Genomic DNA, 14834 nt, shown 5'->3' with positions numbered 1-14834 from the left:
ATTCCTCAAGTGTGTAGGCCAAGGTTTACTTGGGCTAAACCAGAGTAATGCATAGGTGCGATGTCCCACAGGGCTGGGATTATCTTAACCTTATATTTTCCAGCTCAGTGGCTTGATAGAGCTAAGGAATCTTCCCAAAGTACCTGGGGGTTCCCTGTCAGTGTTCCTCATGTAGCTGCTGGCAAGCATGTTTTTATACTCTTCCTGGAAGTGATACTCTTTCTGCCTTAAATGTGCAATTTCCCCTGCCTGAGAAGGTCAAAGGCACATTTATATAGTTCACAAGAGCATAAAAGAGGCTTTCAGGGCCTCCCTGCCAAGCCATCTGACTGGACTAATGCCTACTCATTTTCCGCCTCTACTTACAGAAACGGCAGAAATTCATAGTTCCACCATGGTCCCTGAAACAACAGTCTTATGGCATATGAGCATTATAATAAAATATCATATTATCAAATCAGGTAATGTAGCTCGAAATTGGTAGGAGTAAAAAGTAGTTGTTCAGACTGTCAGAATTAAACGTATGTTAAAACTACCTAAATTAAAACAAAATCTACCTTTTGAAAAGCTAGCAATTTACTTAGTATCCAAATGTTGAGAATATTCAAAGCAAACTTCGGCATGTTCACAATATTACTTTATTAAATGCTTTTCTTCCACATAGTTTAACTCTAGTGAGCTTACTAACATTTACTGAGCACTTCCTGTATGCCAAGACCTTTGTATTTATAATATCTTCCAATAATTTAAGGCAACCTTTAGAGGTGTAGGAATTGTTACCCTGATTTTGCAGATGAGGAATGGAGGCTCAGAGAGTCTCAGGCATTGGCCCACAATTGCAGGGGAGTAAGTAAATGAGGGGTACAAGTTTGGCCCTAAAGTCAGTATGCTTTGCAGAACACCATGCTGCTAGCTGTGCTCTGCTGTTTATGAGGCTATGGAGAGAAAAAAAGAGCAAGTTGCATTACTTTCTCATTTGCCCGCATTTCACGTTCCACTTTCTGATGTGAGCCCTGCACTTGGACCAGATCTGCCTCCTGTCCCTTCCAGCATGCTTCTTCCCAGTATGCAACTTAGGCCCAGTCTCTGTCTGTGCTTGTGACACCCTTCTCCATCCCCTTTCTCCCTATCCCAGTTTGCAGCTGGTGCCTTAGGTTGCAGCTTTTATTTGTTTCCTGCGTAAAGATTCCCTTGTGCAGTCTAACTTTTGGGGAATTCTTTGCTTACCATTTTGACATTATACGTTTCTCTCTCTTCTTGTGTAACTGTGTGTGTGTGTGTGTGTGTGTATGCGATTACCCAACTAGATCATCGCTTCTAGAAAACAACTCTTATAATACCTTTTGCAGTGTTAATACATAGTAGGTCATTATTTCTCAAACTGTAAAAGGTTATACCATTTGCACCTCTGTGCTCTTGGCATGTAGATAGGTGGAAGGTAGTTTTTAAAGCATAGTTTTATAATTGGTCAATATTGAGTACTGAAGGAGAGAGGATTTCCAAATCTTTCATCTTAGACCTATGTCTAACAGTGAATGCTAGAGTTTCTGTCTCTGCCTGCTGGTGTTTTCCAACACCTTCCTGGAAATTCCAAACAGATGGACAGATGTGTAATGACTTGTAGTTACTTTGCTTTGCTATTAGTATCTAGTGAACTCTTAGGACTTGTTTTGCCTTTATTACTATGTTTAAAGTTTCTTAACTGAAAGGCTCTGGGTCATGAGGAAATGCAGGGGTTGGGGGTGGGAAGGTGATAAAAAGATACTTCAGATTTGCATTTTCTTTTAAGAAATTTCCATTCTCAGTATAGCTGACACTTGTAATTTCTGTTAAAGATTGGTGCCTGGCCAGAAATGCCTGTGAAATAGCTTTGGTTTAAGCTTCAACTATAAAGACAGGGGAGGGTGGGTGATTTTAACAAGTGTTGTCTTTATTCATACTTTATATTGTCACTGTCATAAAATAAAGACAGTGAAAATATGAAGTAAAGGCAACTCTTGTTAAAAAGCATATATATTATATATTTCCCTGCATTTATCTTTGTCTACATGAAGATAATTTATTTCAGCAAATGATTTAACCGGAGCTTATCATTTCTAGAAAAAAAAATCCTTTGTCCTCTGGTGTACCACAGTGACCTGAGGTATGGAATTCATTGGCCAAAATTGCATAACAGCCGGTATGCAATTTCAGTACTATATTATTTTGTAATGTGCCTGGTGCTACTACTGAGGAGATGAAAAGAATATTAATTACAGTGGGGTGAGTGGGAGACCTTATGCATATACATAAGGAGGCTTTAGTTAATGAGTTTCTTTGGACTAAAAATGTGATACATTTACGTAGAAGTAATAGCTCGGTGTTTGTATTTAAGTTTATTTATAAACAACCTTTACATTTCATTTGTAAACATGCAGTGTATAAAAGAGTGAATTGAGGAAAATATAGGAATTGTATTTATTTAAAGAAGTAATTTGAAGACAGGAAAAATCTTTTAAGAACACCTACTTTGTAAAGTGGAGATCGGAATACATATTGTTGGGAAAATGGAAGAAGCCAGTGGAAGATTTAGTGAAAGAGTGGATGTTAAGACTGTTATTTGGGACCTGGATTTATTTTGGCTTTCAGAGGTCATGCTTACTCTTAGATTAGAAATGCAGCCTCTTTCAAAGCATGAACATAATTGAAAAAAATAATTTTGCAATTTTCTTTCTTGGGTTCTCCATTTGGTTTTCTTCAGGTGTAAAAGCATGAGTATTCTATTTTCAGGAAGATGAGGGAAAAAAAAATCTATTTCCTCTTCTAGCAGTTTGGCTATTTTTGTTGTTGTTTCTGGCTCCATAAACGGAGAGGCATCTGTACCGTGCATTGTATCATGCCCAGCAAGTTTTTTTTTCATTTGAATGTAATTGTTCCTTAGCAAATAATTGCAGTCCAGAATGACTTTTATTGAGCTTGACTGAATTAGGGTTATGTATGAAAATGAGTTAGTTAAAGCTTAATCTATTACCCAGAGAAATGATGAAAACATCAGAAAAGCAGTCATTCATGGGGATTAAATATTCTTCCATGTAAATGGGCAACATGGTTGCCTGGAGTCCCTTCTGCACTGACTAGGTTGTAGTGACATTAGGGTGCAAAACATGCAGTGTTGGCATAGAAGGGGATCTCGTCGTGATGTGTCTTTGAATGTTATACTGGACATTAACACTAATGAGGGAGCCTGCCTCGTTGCAAGAAGTGGCGCCCCACCTTTTGTAGTATAATAAGCTTTCAAAACATAGGACCCCAAGGCGGGGGGGGGGGGCAATGTGTAAACTGCCAGAAAGCCAGCTGCTTTGGGATATTTCAGTGGTTGCTGAGGCCAGATCTTTAAGATGGGTTTTTCAGATGCCAAGTCAGATACCCTATTTGTGGTTAAGAGGTAAAGAGGAGATAATTCAGCGTTAGCTCTCCCATCTGCCATCATGATCTCAGAGGGCATCCTGAGCTGTGCCAGGTCCGTCCTGGCTAGGTGTGAAGCAGTGTTGTGGTGGGAAGCGGGCCTTGCAAAGGGAGAAGGAGCCCGTTACGGAGCAGGCTCTTAATGAGGCAGTGGGAGCTAAGTGTGGGCAGTCAGGAATCCAAGGCCCTGTGTGGACGGGAAGTGAGGGTTAGGAGGAAGCCGTAGTGTGACCCAGAGAACACAGACAGGCCTGGCGTGGCTCAGTTGAAGATCTCTCCTGGCTGTGGTCTAAGGGCATGCTCAAGTCACCATTCTGCAGGGTTGTATTCACCCTTTAGACATTTCCTGTTCCTGCCCGCCTGTCCTTCTGACACCTCACACAGCCACCCATTTCCATCAAATCAAAGCACTTTTGAAGTACTGGTAACTTAAATGCAGAACAGCTTATGCTGAAACTGCTTTTCTGAAGTTACTCATGTGGGCATTTGTAATAGCCAGATAAAGTCTGGAGTTTGGCTGTCAGAGAACTCAAAGGGAGCCTGTCTCAGGCAGGATCTTCAGCCTTGGAATTGACCTCTGCTCTGTGGCTGATTCCCTGGCTCCCCCACCTCCTATTCAGTGAAGTCCAACATGATTTCTTTGTTATCTTGAGTTTAAAAATTTTTTTTTCCCAATTATTAATTTATTTATTTATGGCTGTGTTGGGTCTTCGTTTCTGTGCGAGGGCTTTCTCTAGTTGCGGCAAGTGGGGGCCACTCCTCATCGCGGTGCGCGGGCCTCTCACTATCGCGGCCTCTCTTGTTGCGGAGCACAGGCTCCAGACGCGCAGGCTCAGTAATTGTGGCCCATGGGCCTAGTTGCTCCGCGGCTTGTGGGATCTTCCCAGACCTGGGCTCGAACCCGTGTCCCCTGCATTGGCAGGCAGACTCTCAACCACTGCGCCACCAGGGAAGCCCCTATCCTGAGTTTTAAAACCCATATTGGCCACAGCATAGTCAGCCTCCTCCCTCTCCCTCCTTACTCTATCCATAGATAGTTGCATCCCAGGTGATAAATTATTGAACAGTAATCAAAATAAAGTATAGATATGGTCCATTTTGGGGGTATATATTTGATTATAGAAACAAACAAATGTGTAAGGGTACCTTAAGATTAGTGAGAGTTTATTTTTGAGCTCCTAAAAGAACTTCTGTATATAGGATATACTAGCATATTTTATTTCTCAGATAGCATGCACTCACTTCTTAAACTAAAATGTAGGGGCTTCCCTGGTGGTGCAGTGGTTAAGAATCCGCCTGCCAATGCAGGGGACACCGGTTCAATCCCTGGCCTGGGAAGATCCCACATGCCGCGGGGCAACTAAGCCTGTGCACCACAGCTGCTGAGCCTGGGCTCTGGAGCCCGTGAGCCACAACTACTGAAGCCCGAGCGCCTAGAGCCCGTGCTCCACAACAAGAGAAGCCACTGCAATGAGAAGCCTGCGCACCACAACAAAGAGTAGCCCCCGCTCGCCACAACTAGAGAAAGCCCACGCGCAGCAACAAAGGCCTAACGCAGCCAAAAGTAAAATAAATAAAATAAATAAATTTTTAAAAAAACACTAAAATGTAAGCAAATCTCTAAACCAAACTAAGAATTAAACCCACACTATCAGAATTAATGTTGGACCCTCCTCTCCCAGTTTTAGCAGTATTAATTATATACTGTTTGTTTTTTTAGTTTATACCAATTTATTTACTTGACAGTTATTTATAGATATTCATGATTTTTGCCTATTTATTAACTTTTTATTTTAATGGTTCTTCTCTATACTGGCTTTTATGGATTTATATGAAGAAAAAGTATGGAAATAAATATATGAGATAGTGCATGTGATTTTCTTAAAACAGCAGTTTTTTTAAAAAAAATTATTTATTTTATTTATTTATTTTTGGCTGTGTTGGGTCTTCATTGCTGCACGTGGGCTTTCTGTAGTTGTGGCGAATGGGGACTACTCTTCGTTGTGGTGCGCAGGCTTCTCATTGCGGTGGCTTCTCCTGTTGCGGAGCACGGGATCTAGGTGCGTGGGCTTCAGTAGTTGTGGTGCATGGGCTCAGTAGTTGTGGCTCACAGGCTCTAGAGCGCAGGCTCAGTAGTTGTGGCGCACAGGCTTAGTTCCTCTGCGGCATGTGGGATCTTCCCAGACCAGGGCTCGAACCTGTGTCCCCTTCATTGGCAGGCGGATTCTTAACCACTGAGCCACCAGGGAAGCCCAAAACAGCAGTTTTAATGTTAGTTGCCTAGTTTATGATAATTAAGGATAGACTTTTATATCATTTATTTAATCAGTTTTTGGAATTGTACACTTCCTTGGTAAAAACACATAGGCATTTAATTTGAAAGTATTCATGTGTCCTTTGTAGTTTTCGTCAAAGATCTGGATTTATTCTTTCATCCATACCCTTGTAAAAAATGTGGATGAATGAGTAGTATCTTGTGTGAAGCCACGTGAGGCCGTTTAATATTTTATTTATTCTTTCAAGCTGTTGTTTTCTTATGTAGCACTGGGTGACAACTGAATCATCTAAGTCTAGTTAGGATTACTCAGATGAATCATTACACATTTTTGATATTTAATGTGTAAGAGCCAGTTCTTCCATATTGTAGTGGCTGATTAGGGAAAAAAACTTTAGCCAAGCCATAAAATGACTAACAGTATTGATCAAGCTGTAAGCCAGTAAGTGATATCTGATTTCTAGAGTGTGTTATAACCTGCTGTTTGTAAGGAAATATATTGTCATAATCTGCAGGAGGGTAGGAAATTGTCTCTCTTAGTTGAGTGTGAATTTAGTATTACCATGAAGCACTTGAGAAGCTAAATAAATGTCTCAGAAACTGAAATAACTTAATTTTAAAAAAGGTACAGTTTAAGTGTATGTCTGTATTTGCAGTATTAATGTAAAATGGTCATTTAATTTGTATACTCTTGTTGATTTTGATCCTCTTATATTTATTTCATCATATGTAGCTAGAAAGTAATTTTTTAGTTACAGCTTTTCTCTATTTGTATGTGTTCCCCCCACTCCCCACCTTAAAAAAAAACTATCTTGGTTTCACTTGTTATCTTTAAAACATTTAAAAGATAAAATATAAGATATTAACATCTGAACCACAGCTTAACTGTATGGGTTGGGCTAGTCATTTCAAATAACTTGAATTTAGTCAGGATGTCAATATAATTTCATGTTTTTCCAGAGAATTCACGTGTGACTCTACACCTGAATTTAGTCAGAAAGCTAAGAGGTGATTGCCTGTAATTCTTTGTCTCTGTAACTTTAGTCTCAGAATTCCCATTGAGTAATTTTAGTGACTATCTTTTTGTTAAATTAAAGTTGACAATAAACACTTTAGGTCTTTTTTTCCTAAATAGTGTTAGTAGAGGGATGTTTAATAATTTTCCTGATTTTGATTGCTTGGCTGTTAATTCATCTTATTTATGGATTATTTTGCTAAAGGAGAATAAGTGTCAGCTTTGTTTGAAAGGGCTTCCTGGCTCACCATTTTAATCACTTTGCTATGGGTCCTTCACAGAATTCTGCTGCATCACAGAAGCTGGAAGTTCTGATGTTCCATTGAAATCACAATGGAAAGTCTTGACTTGACCGGTAAGAGCAGCCCTGCAGGTGCATCTTACTTACTTATCTGGAAGCAGTGAAACAGTCAGGAGCTAAGTGATAACAGAGCTGGTCTCAACTTTTTCCCGTCTGATGGATTCACCTTCCGTATTGATCAGAGAAGTGTGATAATTGTGTATTTTTTTGGTCAATTTTATTAGTATTTTTTTAAGTGACACTTTAATCTCTATCATCAAGTAAGTTAAATTTTCCTTTAAAATCATGAATTTTAAAAAATTAACTATTTCAGAATCTCTGGTTTGTTTCTCCACAGTAATGGGCTGTTGGTGAAAGTCCATTTATTGAAGTCCTAATTATCTAGAGAATACATACCTAAATAAATATTACATTGGTCTGTTCCCCCAAAGCCTTTTTTTGTATTGCCTGAAAAAGTTGAGATTTTAAAATATATACATGTGGCAAATTATATCAAACTTTGAAACTCACAGATACTATAATTTTGTCCTCTTGTATATAAGTTATATTCAAAACTGCTTCTTTAGGAATATTTTAAGATTAATTTTGGTCATGGTTACTTAAATGCATAGAGTTTTCTCAGTCTGGGAATGAAAATGTGTGATTGCTTTACTGATGTTTGAATACTTTATGGTGAACTGATTTATAAGACCAAGGAATTTAATATAAATTAAAATTAACAGAAGTAGTAAATATTGTTTAGTTGCAATTTTTAGGACATGAACTTATTTTTCAATTTTTTATTCATCGAAATCTTAAATCTTTTCTGTTCTTAAGTAGTTTTGATAGCTTATTAGGTCCGTCTAGAATATCTGTGTCTACCTTTTTTGTTTTAGTAAGTATATGACTGAATGTTGCTTTTATGATATGAGTATAAATATAAGGCCTCTGAACCATTCTTCTGAATGTTGCAGTCTAGGATTGTACACATTGTAAAAATAAATGCCATTTAGCTTGTGTGTTTACTAGGATATTGAAACAACAACAAAATCTTATTGCCAGTGAGAAGATTGGGATTTAGTTATTTTTCCTCCTTTCTGTGCTATCCTTTAAGGCACAATGAAGTTAGAAATATAAATTCTGGATTTACAAATGCCAGTTAGGATACAGTTGATTATGGTTTTACTGGGTCAGCAGAATAGACTACAGAATATTTGAATATCTATACTGAAATGTCAAATATGTTCTCGATTACTAATCCTAAAGGCAGTTGAGTATAGTGAGATACAAAGAAAATTAAATTTGTGGCAGTATTCTTAGTTTTCTGAATATGAATACATATATAGAAAGTAAAGCAGGACCTTTTAAATTACCTATTCAGAAAACTAAATCATTAATCAGTAGTTGTTGGCAGTCTTGACTTAAGTAGCCATCTCATCTATGATCTCTAAATGTTAATCAGATTATTTTAATACAGTATTTTTATTGACTGTAAGCAGAAATTGGCAAAAAATGCTGATAAAATTTAAAAAGACTGAGACTTTATACTTCTAGCATAAGTATATATTCATCTTAAATACAGTATTAACTAACAGAAAATTGCCATACAAAATGAGGAGTAATTTAGGGAACTAATTTTGGAAAATGTTACCGAGCAAAATGATGCCAGGGTTCAGTAAATCTGGGAAACATGCTATTTTAGTTAGCTTAGGCAAAGTTTTGTTTAATTATCCAGAGTCCCCAAGTCTTAGTGGTTTATAGCAGTACAGTTTCTTTCTCGCTCAAGTTCATGTTCTTGATGAATCTGCTGCCACTCTGCTCCATATCCTCTTCATTCCTGGACCAAAGCTGAAGGACAACCTCTTTGGGATGCTTAAGTCTTGTGGCAGAAGGAGAAAGGAATGATGGTGGAATCTGGGCTCTTTAAACTGCTGCTGAGAGGTGGTATATGTCACTACCTCTTATATTTCATTGGCTAAAGCATGTCACATGGCCAACTCATGTCATAGGATAGGAGTCGCCTTTTAAGAGGGGTGGGGTAGGGGAAGGCTGATAGGAAGGCATAATGCATATTTTAAGTATAATATCTGCATAATCCTGTCTAGGGTTCTTCTAGAAAGACAGAATGCACCTAGTATGTTAAGCTTCCAGGAAGTCCTGTAGTAAATGAATCTGTTTAACATGGAAAGTTATTTGACTATGAATCCTCTTGTAGTTACGTGGAACACATTGAGCTTTGAAACCCTGTGACAAGTTTTAAGGAATGAGGAGTTGATACAATTCAAGAGTTTCATTAAGTTTTGAACATTATCACTTTTCCACTATGCTATAAGTGGAAATACAGTCTATATTAAAGTTACTTACCTTATTGTTTTATAAGTTGTTTTAAAATGAATGAAAATTACTGCAGACTGGACCCTCTGCGGTTTGCATACAGAGTTAGAGAAGGGAAATAATGATTCTCCTAATAACTTCTTACCTATGTTTACTAAGTTACAGAACTTTTGACAGATGTTATCTAATTTGACATAGAGGAAGAGCATGAGAAAATGGGTACTTTGCTTTTTCCAGTAGTAATACAATAATTTTACCATGTAATGGTAACCAAATGCTTCTACTTAAGATCAATTTAAGGAATCATTCTAGAGAGAAAAAATGCAGATACTATAGGGTGGTTAACAATTGCATCCCATGGGTTTTCTGATGTACTTCACTCGAGGTCGTATTCACTATACAGTGATTGCATTATTCTCTCCTAAGTTTTCTAGAAAATTGCTAGGCATTATGAACTCAACCAATGTTGATTTGATTAATCCCACAGGTTTTATAAAACATTGCTACCAGACCTGTGTGGACTAAGACGATTTAAATATCAAGGAGTATATAAACAATGCTTTGTTTGATAGTTCATAGTTCTTTAAGATTGGGGAAAAGGAACATTCTTACACATCTGTGGATTCAGAGATACTTAGGCATAAACCGTAGTTCTGGAACTTTTAAATTGAAAGAATTTGGGTGTTTATATAACCTCTCTGAAATTTTGTTTTCTCATCTTAATATCGGATAATGATCTCTACCTTGTGGAATTCTGATAATTAAATAAGGGAATTATGTTGAGTGTTGATACACTGCCTGGCACATGGGATGCTGTCAAGAAATGGTAGTTAAGAAAAATGTGATCATAGTTCAATAATCTTGAATGCACTATAATATACCTTTATTACAGTGTATGTATGTCTAAACTGTGTTTGCGTATTTATATTTACACACACATACTTCGAGTTTTAACATATTGTCCTGAATGCATAAGAACCTATATATTCTACAGTTACCACTGAAAGGGTGAATCCTGTAGAAATACTAGTCACCCTATGATCTAATAAATCACTTCCTGCCACTGAGAACATAGAAATCCTAAGGACAGAGTGATTACCAAAGGTGGATATATGGCCTTGACTCTGGATATTAATGAGGTCAGCATCAAAGAAATCAAATTTTATATAATCTCGATGCACAAGGTACAAGAACAGGAGACAGTGCCACAGAAATTTTCTTCACCATGTAGAGCAAATGCTGTTTGGTTTCAAAAGAATCAGCATTTCTATTTCAAGATTTTTATGCTGCTGTTTTCCAGTGAAGGTGAGATTATTTAGATTCCTTCGAGGACTTCTCTGTTGGCATTGTCCCCTTGCACTCAGAATCAGGACAACAGAGGATATCTCTTAGGGGTTCAAAGCTTTATGCTATTTCCAAATGACAATTTAATGTAGAACAACACACACATATATAAATAATTTTGGAGTGAATTATTCTTCAAATTGCTCCAGGCACTTCTCTTCATAAACGAATCATTGTTGCAACAATTATCAGTTACATATTCAGCTGGATTTTTTTGTGTGTTTGTTTATTTGGCTGCGCTGGGTCTTAGTTATGGCACGTGGGATCTTTGTTGGCGCATACAGTATCTTTTAGTTGCGGCATGCGGACTCTTGGTTGTGGCACGAGAACTCGTAGTTGCGGCATGCATGTGGGATCTAGTTCCCTGACCAGGGATCAAACCCGGGCCCTCTACACTGAGAGCGCAGAGTCTTAACCACTGGACCACCAGGGAAGTCCCCTCAGCTGGATTATTGATAGAGTAAAACTATTTCAGAAATAGAATCTTTTAATTTTTAGAGCTTATATAGTCTGCTTGGGCTGCCATAACAGAATACCACAGACTGGGTGGCTTAAACAGCAGATATTTTTTAACAGTTCTGGAGGCTAAAAGTCCATGATAAAGATGCTGACAAATTCTGTCTCTGGCGTGGTTTCTCTTCCTGGCTTATGGACAGTTGCCTTCTTGCTGTGTCCTCACATGACCTTTTCTGTGTGTGTGTGTGTGTGTGTGTGTGTGTGTGTGTGTGTGTAGAAAGTGTGCTCTGGTTACTTCCCCTTCTTAAAAGGACACCAGTTCTATCAGATAATGGCCCCACCCTAATGACCTTACTTAACTTTTACCTTCTTCTAGGGTCTATCTCCAAATATAATCACATTGGGCTTTGAGGTTTCATCATATGAATTTGAGGGCAACCAGTTCAGTTCATCCCAGAGGTAATTGTTTTTCTGTGCCAAAGAGTGAAGTGAAAGTTAAAAAAAAACAACAAAAAACTTTCTATGTTATTTAATCTATAAACAAGAAAACCTGGTTTATTATAGTCATCTAAGACTAAAAATATCTTTGGATCTTTGAGATGGGAGACATTTGAAATTACTGAACTCATATTTCTTCCACTTTGAAGTCACTGTGCATGAAAAAGTGTCTTTCAATTGAAGGGATCAAATCTAAGAACTTGAAAATTAGAGTGTTTTGTATGATGGCGGAATTACATCATTGTAAAAATCGATTTCCATGTGTATTCATTGTTATCTAGGAATGGAATGTATTTGAAAATTAGGTTGAGGAATAAGACAATTTCTCTTTTGAGTTCTATCTGTTTCTGCTTACTATAATCAAGCCAATTCACATTTTTTCAAGGCTATATTCTTTTACTTTGTGAATCAGTTGTGAATTCAACAGGGAAATGGCATACTCTTAAAGATTCTGGAAAACAGAAAGAAGAGATTGTTTATTTGAAATAAAGCCAGCAGAAGCCATGGAGTCCTAACTCTGCTATTCTACCTGTTTATTTTCCTGCTTCCCTCGCTCTCTTTTTTTATCCACTTTTTTCTTCCTCCTCCTTTCCCTTCTTTCCTCTGATATCAGCTCTTGAGCTGGTAATCATTGTATTTCTCAAGTATGATAGTCTAAGTGCAATTCTTTGAACATGTGTATAGTACTTCTTTCTATTACACAATAGGAACTTTTTCTATTAGGTAAGTCAGTTGATGGGTGTTTTGTATTAGTGATGAGTAATAGCATTGATGTAGGCTCAGCTTAACTCTTCGTTTTATCTTTAAACTTTTTCTAATATGTGTGTTCTGTGTCACTAGAATAATTTCAGTTTCTGGTGATTTGATGCCTTTATAAAAACAAAACATACTCCAAAGGAAACAAACCTTTGAGACATGTACCTTTGTATAAAAATAACTTTAAATTGATTTGTAATTTTTTTTTCTCATCTTGTGTGTTTATAGACTAAAGGATAAGCTCTTGAGCACTGATCTAATTTTGTGGATGACAGTTTAATTGGTTGAAAATTATTTTAACTCATTTATCTACCCTTGGTTTTTTTTGAATTTTATTTTATTTTCTTACACAGCAGGTTCTTATTAGTTATCTATTTTATACATATTAGTGTATATATGTCAAACCCAATCTTCCAATTCATCCCCCCGCCCCCCCCCCCGCCCCCCCGCTGCTTTCCCCCTTTGGTGTCCATCCTTTTGTTCTCTACATCTGTGTCTCTATTTCTGCCTTGCAAACTGGTTCATCTGTACCATTTTTCTGGATTCCACATATATGTGTTAATATACGATATTTGTTTTTCTCTTTCTGACTTACTTCACTCCGTATGGCAGTCTCTAGGTCCATCCACATCTCTACAAATGACCCAATTTTGTTCCTTTTTATGGCTGAGTAATATTCCACTGTATATATGTACCGCATCTTCTTTATCCATTCATTTGTCGATGGGCATTTAGGTTGCTTCCATGACCTGGCTATTGTAAATAGTGCTGCAATGAACACTGGGATGCATATGTCTTTTTGAATTTTGGTTTTCTCTGGGTTTATGCCCAGTAGTGGGATTGTTGGGTCATATGATAATTCTATTTTTAGTTTTTAAGGAACCTCCATACTGTTCTCCATAGTGGCTTCATCAATTTACACTCCCACCAAGAGTTCAAGAGGGTACCCTTTTCTCCACACCCTCTCCAGCATTTGTTGTTTGTAGATTTTCTGATGATGCCCATTCTAACCAGTGTGGTGTGATACCTCATTGTAGTTTTGATTTGCATTTCTCTAATAATTAGTGATGTTGAGCAGCGTTTCATGTGCCTCTTGGCCATCTGTATGTCTTCTTTGAAGAAGTGTCTATTTAGGTCTTCTGCCCATTTTTGGATTGGGTTGTTTGCTTTTTTAATATTGAGCTGCATGAGCTGTTTATACATTTTGGAGATTAATCCTTTGTTGATTCGTTTGCAAATATTTTCTCCCATTCTGAGGATTGTCTTTTCATCTTGTTTACAGTTTCCTTTGCTGTGCAAAAAAGTTGAAGTTTCATTAGGTCCCATTTGTTTATTTTTGTTTTTATTTCCATTACTCTAGGAGGTGGGCCAAAAAAGATCTTGCTGTAGTTTATGTCAAAGAGTGTTCTTCCTATGTTTTCCTCTAAGAATTTTATGGTGTCTGGTCTTATGTTTAGGTCTTTAATTCATTTTGAATTTATTTTTGTGTATGGTATTAGGGAGTGTTCTAATTTCATTCTTTTACATGTGGCTGCCCAGTTTTCCCCATACCACTTTTGAAGAGACTGTCTTTTCTCCATTGTATATCCTTGCCTCCTTTGTCATAGATTAGTTGACCATAGGTGCGTTGGTTTATCTCTGGGCTTTCTATCCTGTTCCATTGATCTATATTTCTATTTTTGTGCCAGTACCATATTGTCTTGATAACTGTAGCTTTGTAATATAGTCTGAAGTCAGGGAGTCTGATTCCTCCAGCTCCGTTTTTTTTTCCCTCAAGACTGCTTTGGCTATCCGGGGTCTTTTGTGTCTCCATGCAAATTTTGAAATTTTTCTGTTCTAATTCTGTAAAAAATGCCATTGGTAATTTGATAGGGATTGCATTGAATCTGTAGATGGCTTTGGGTAGTGTAGTCATTTTCACAATATTGATTCTTCCAATCCAAGAACATGGTATATCTCTCCATCTGTTTGTGTCATCTTTAATTTTTTTCATCAATGTCTTATAGTTTTCTGAGTACAAGTCTTTTACCTCCTTAGGTAGGTTTATTCCTAGGTATTTTATTCTTTTTGTTGCAGTGGTAAATGGGATTGTTTCCTTAATTTCTCTTTCTGATCTTTCGTTGTTAGTGTATAGGAATGCAAGAGAGTTCTGTGTATTAATTTTGTATCTTGCAACTTTACCAAATTCACTGATTTGCTCTACTTGTTTTCTGGTGGCATCTTTGGGATTATCTATATATAGTATCATGTCATCTGCAAACAGTAACAGTTTTACTTCTTCTTTTCCAATTTGTATTCCTTTTATTTCTTTTTCTTCTCTGATTGTCGTGGCTAGGACTTCCAAAACTATGTTGAATAATAGTGGTGAGAGTGGACATCCTTGTCTTGTTCCTGATCTTAGAGGAAATACTTTCAGTTTTTCACCATTGAGA

At 37.3% G+C, this 14834-nt stretch overlaps 1 protein-coding gene across 6 annotated transcripts in view; it reads left to right on the top strand.

The window, feature by feature from the left end:
- The window catches only part of BBX (BBX high mobility group box domain containing), a 284858-nt gene that overhangs the window by 113829 nt on the left and 156195 nt on the right, over positions 1-14834 (top strand). For 4 of the 6 annotated variants that reach the window (XM_007187142.3, XM_007187145.3, XM_057545010.1 and 1 more), the window contains one exon: positions 7016-7089. The exons of the other annotated variants lie outside the window; for them this stretch is intronic. The gene's annotated coding sequence lies outside the window, so the exon portion shown is untranslated. The remainder of the gene's footprint in view (positions 1-7015; positions 7090-14834) is intronic. 6 annotated transcript variants of the gene reach the window in all.

This window comes from Balaenoptera acutorostrata, chromosome 4 (genome assembly GCF_949987535.1).
Source record: "Balaenoptera acutorostrata chromosome 4, mBalAcu1.1, whole genome shotgun sequence".
Classification (NCBI taxonomy): Eukaryota; Metazoa; Chordata; class Mammalia; order Artiodactyla; family Balaenopteridae; genus Balaenoptera; species Balaenoptera acutorostrata.
The sequence above is the reverse complement of the archived record's forward strand: the minus strand, read 5'-3'. Positions and strand labels throughout refer to the sequence as shown.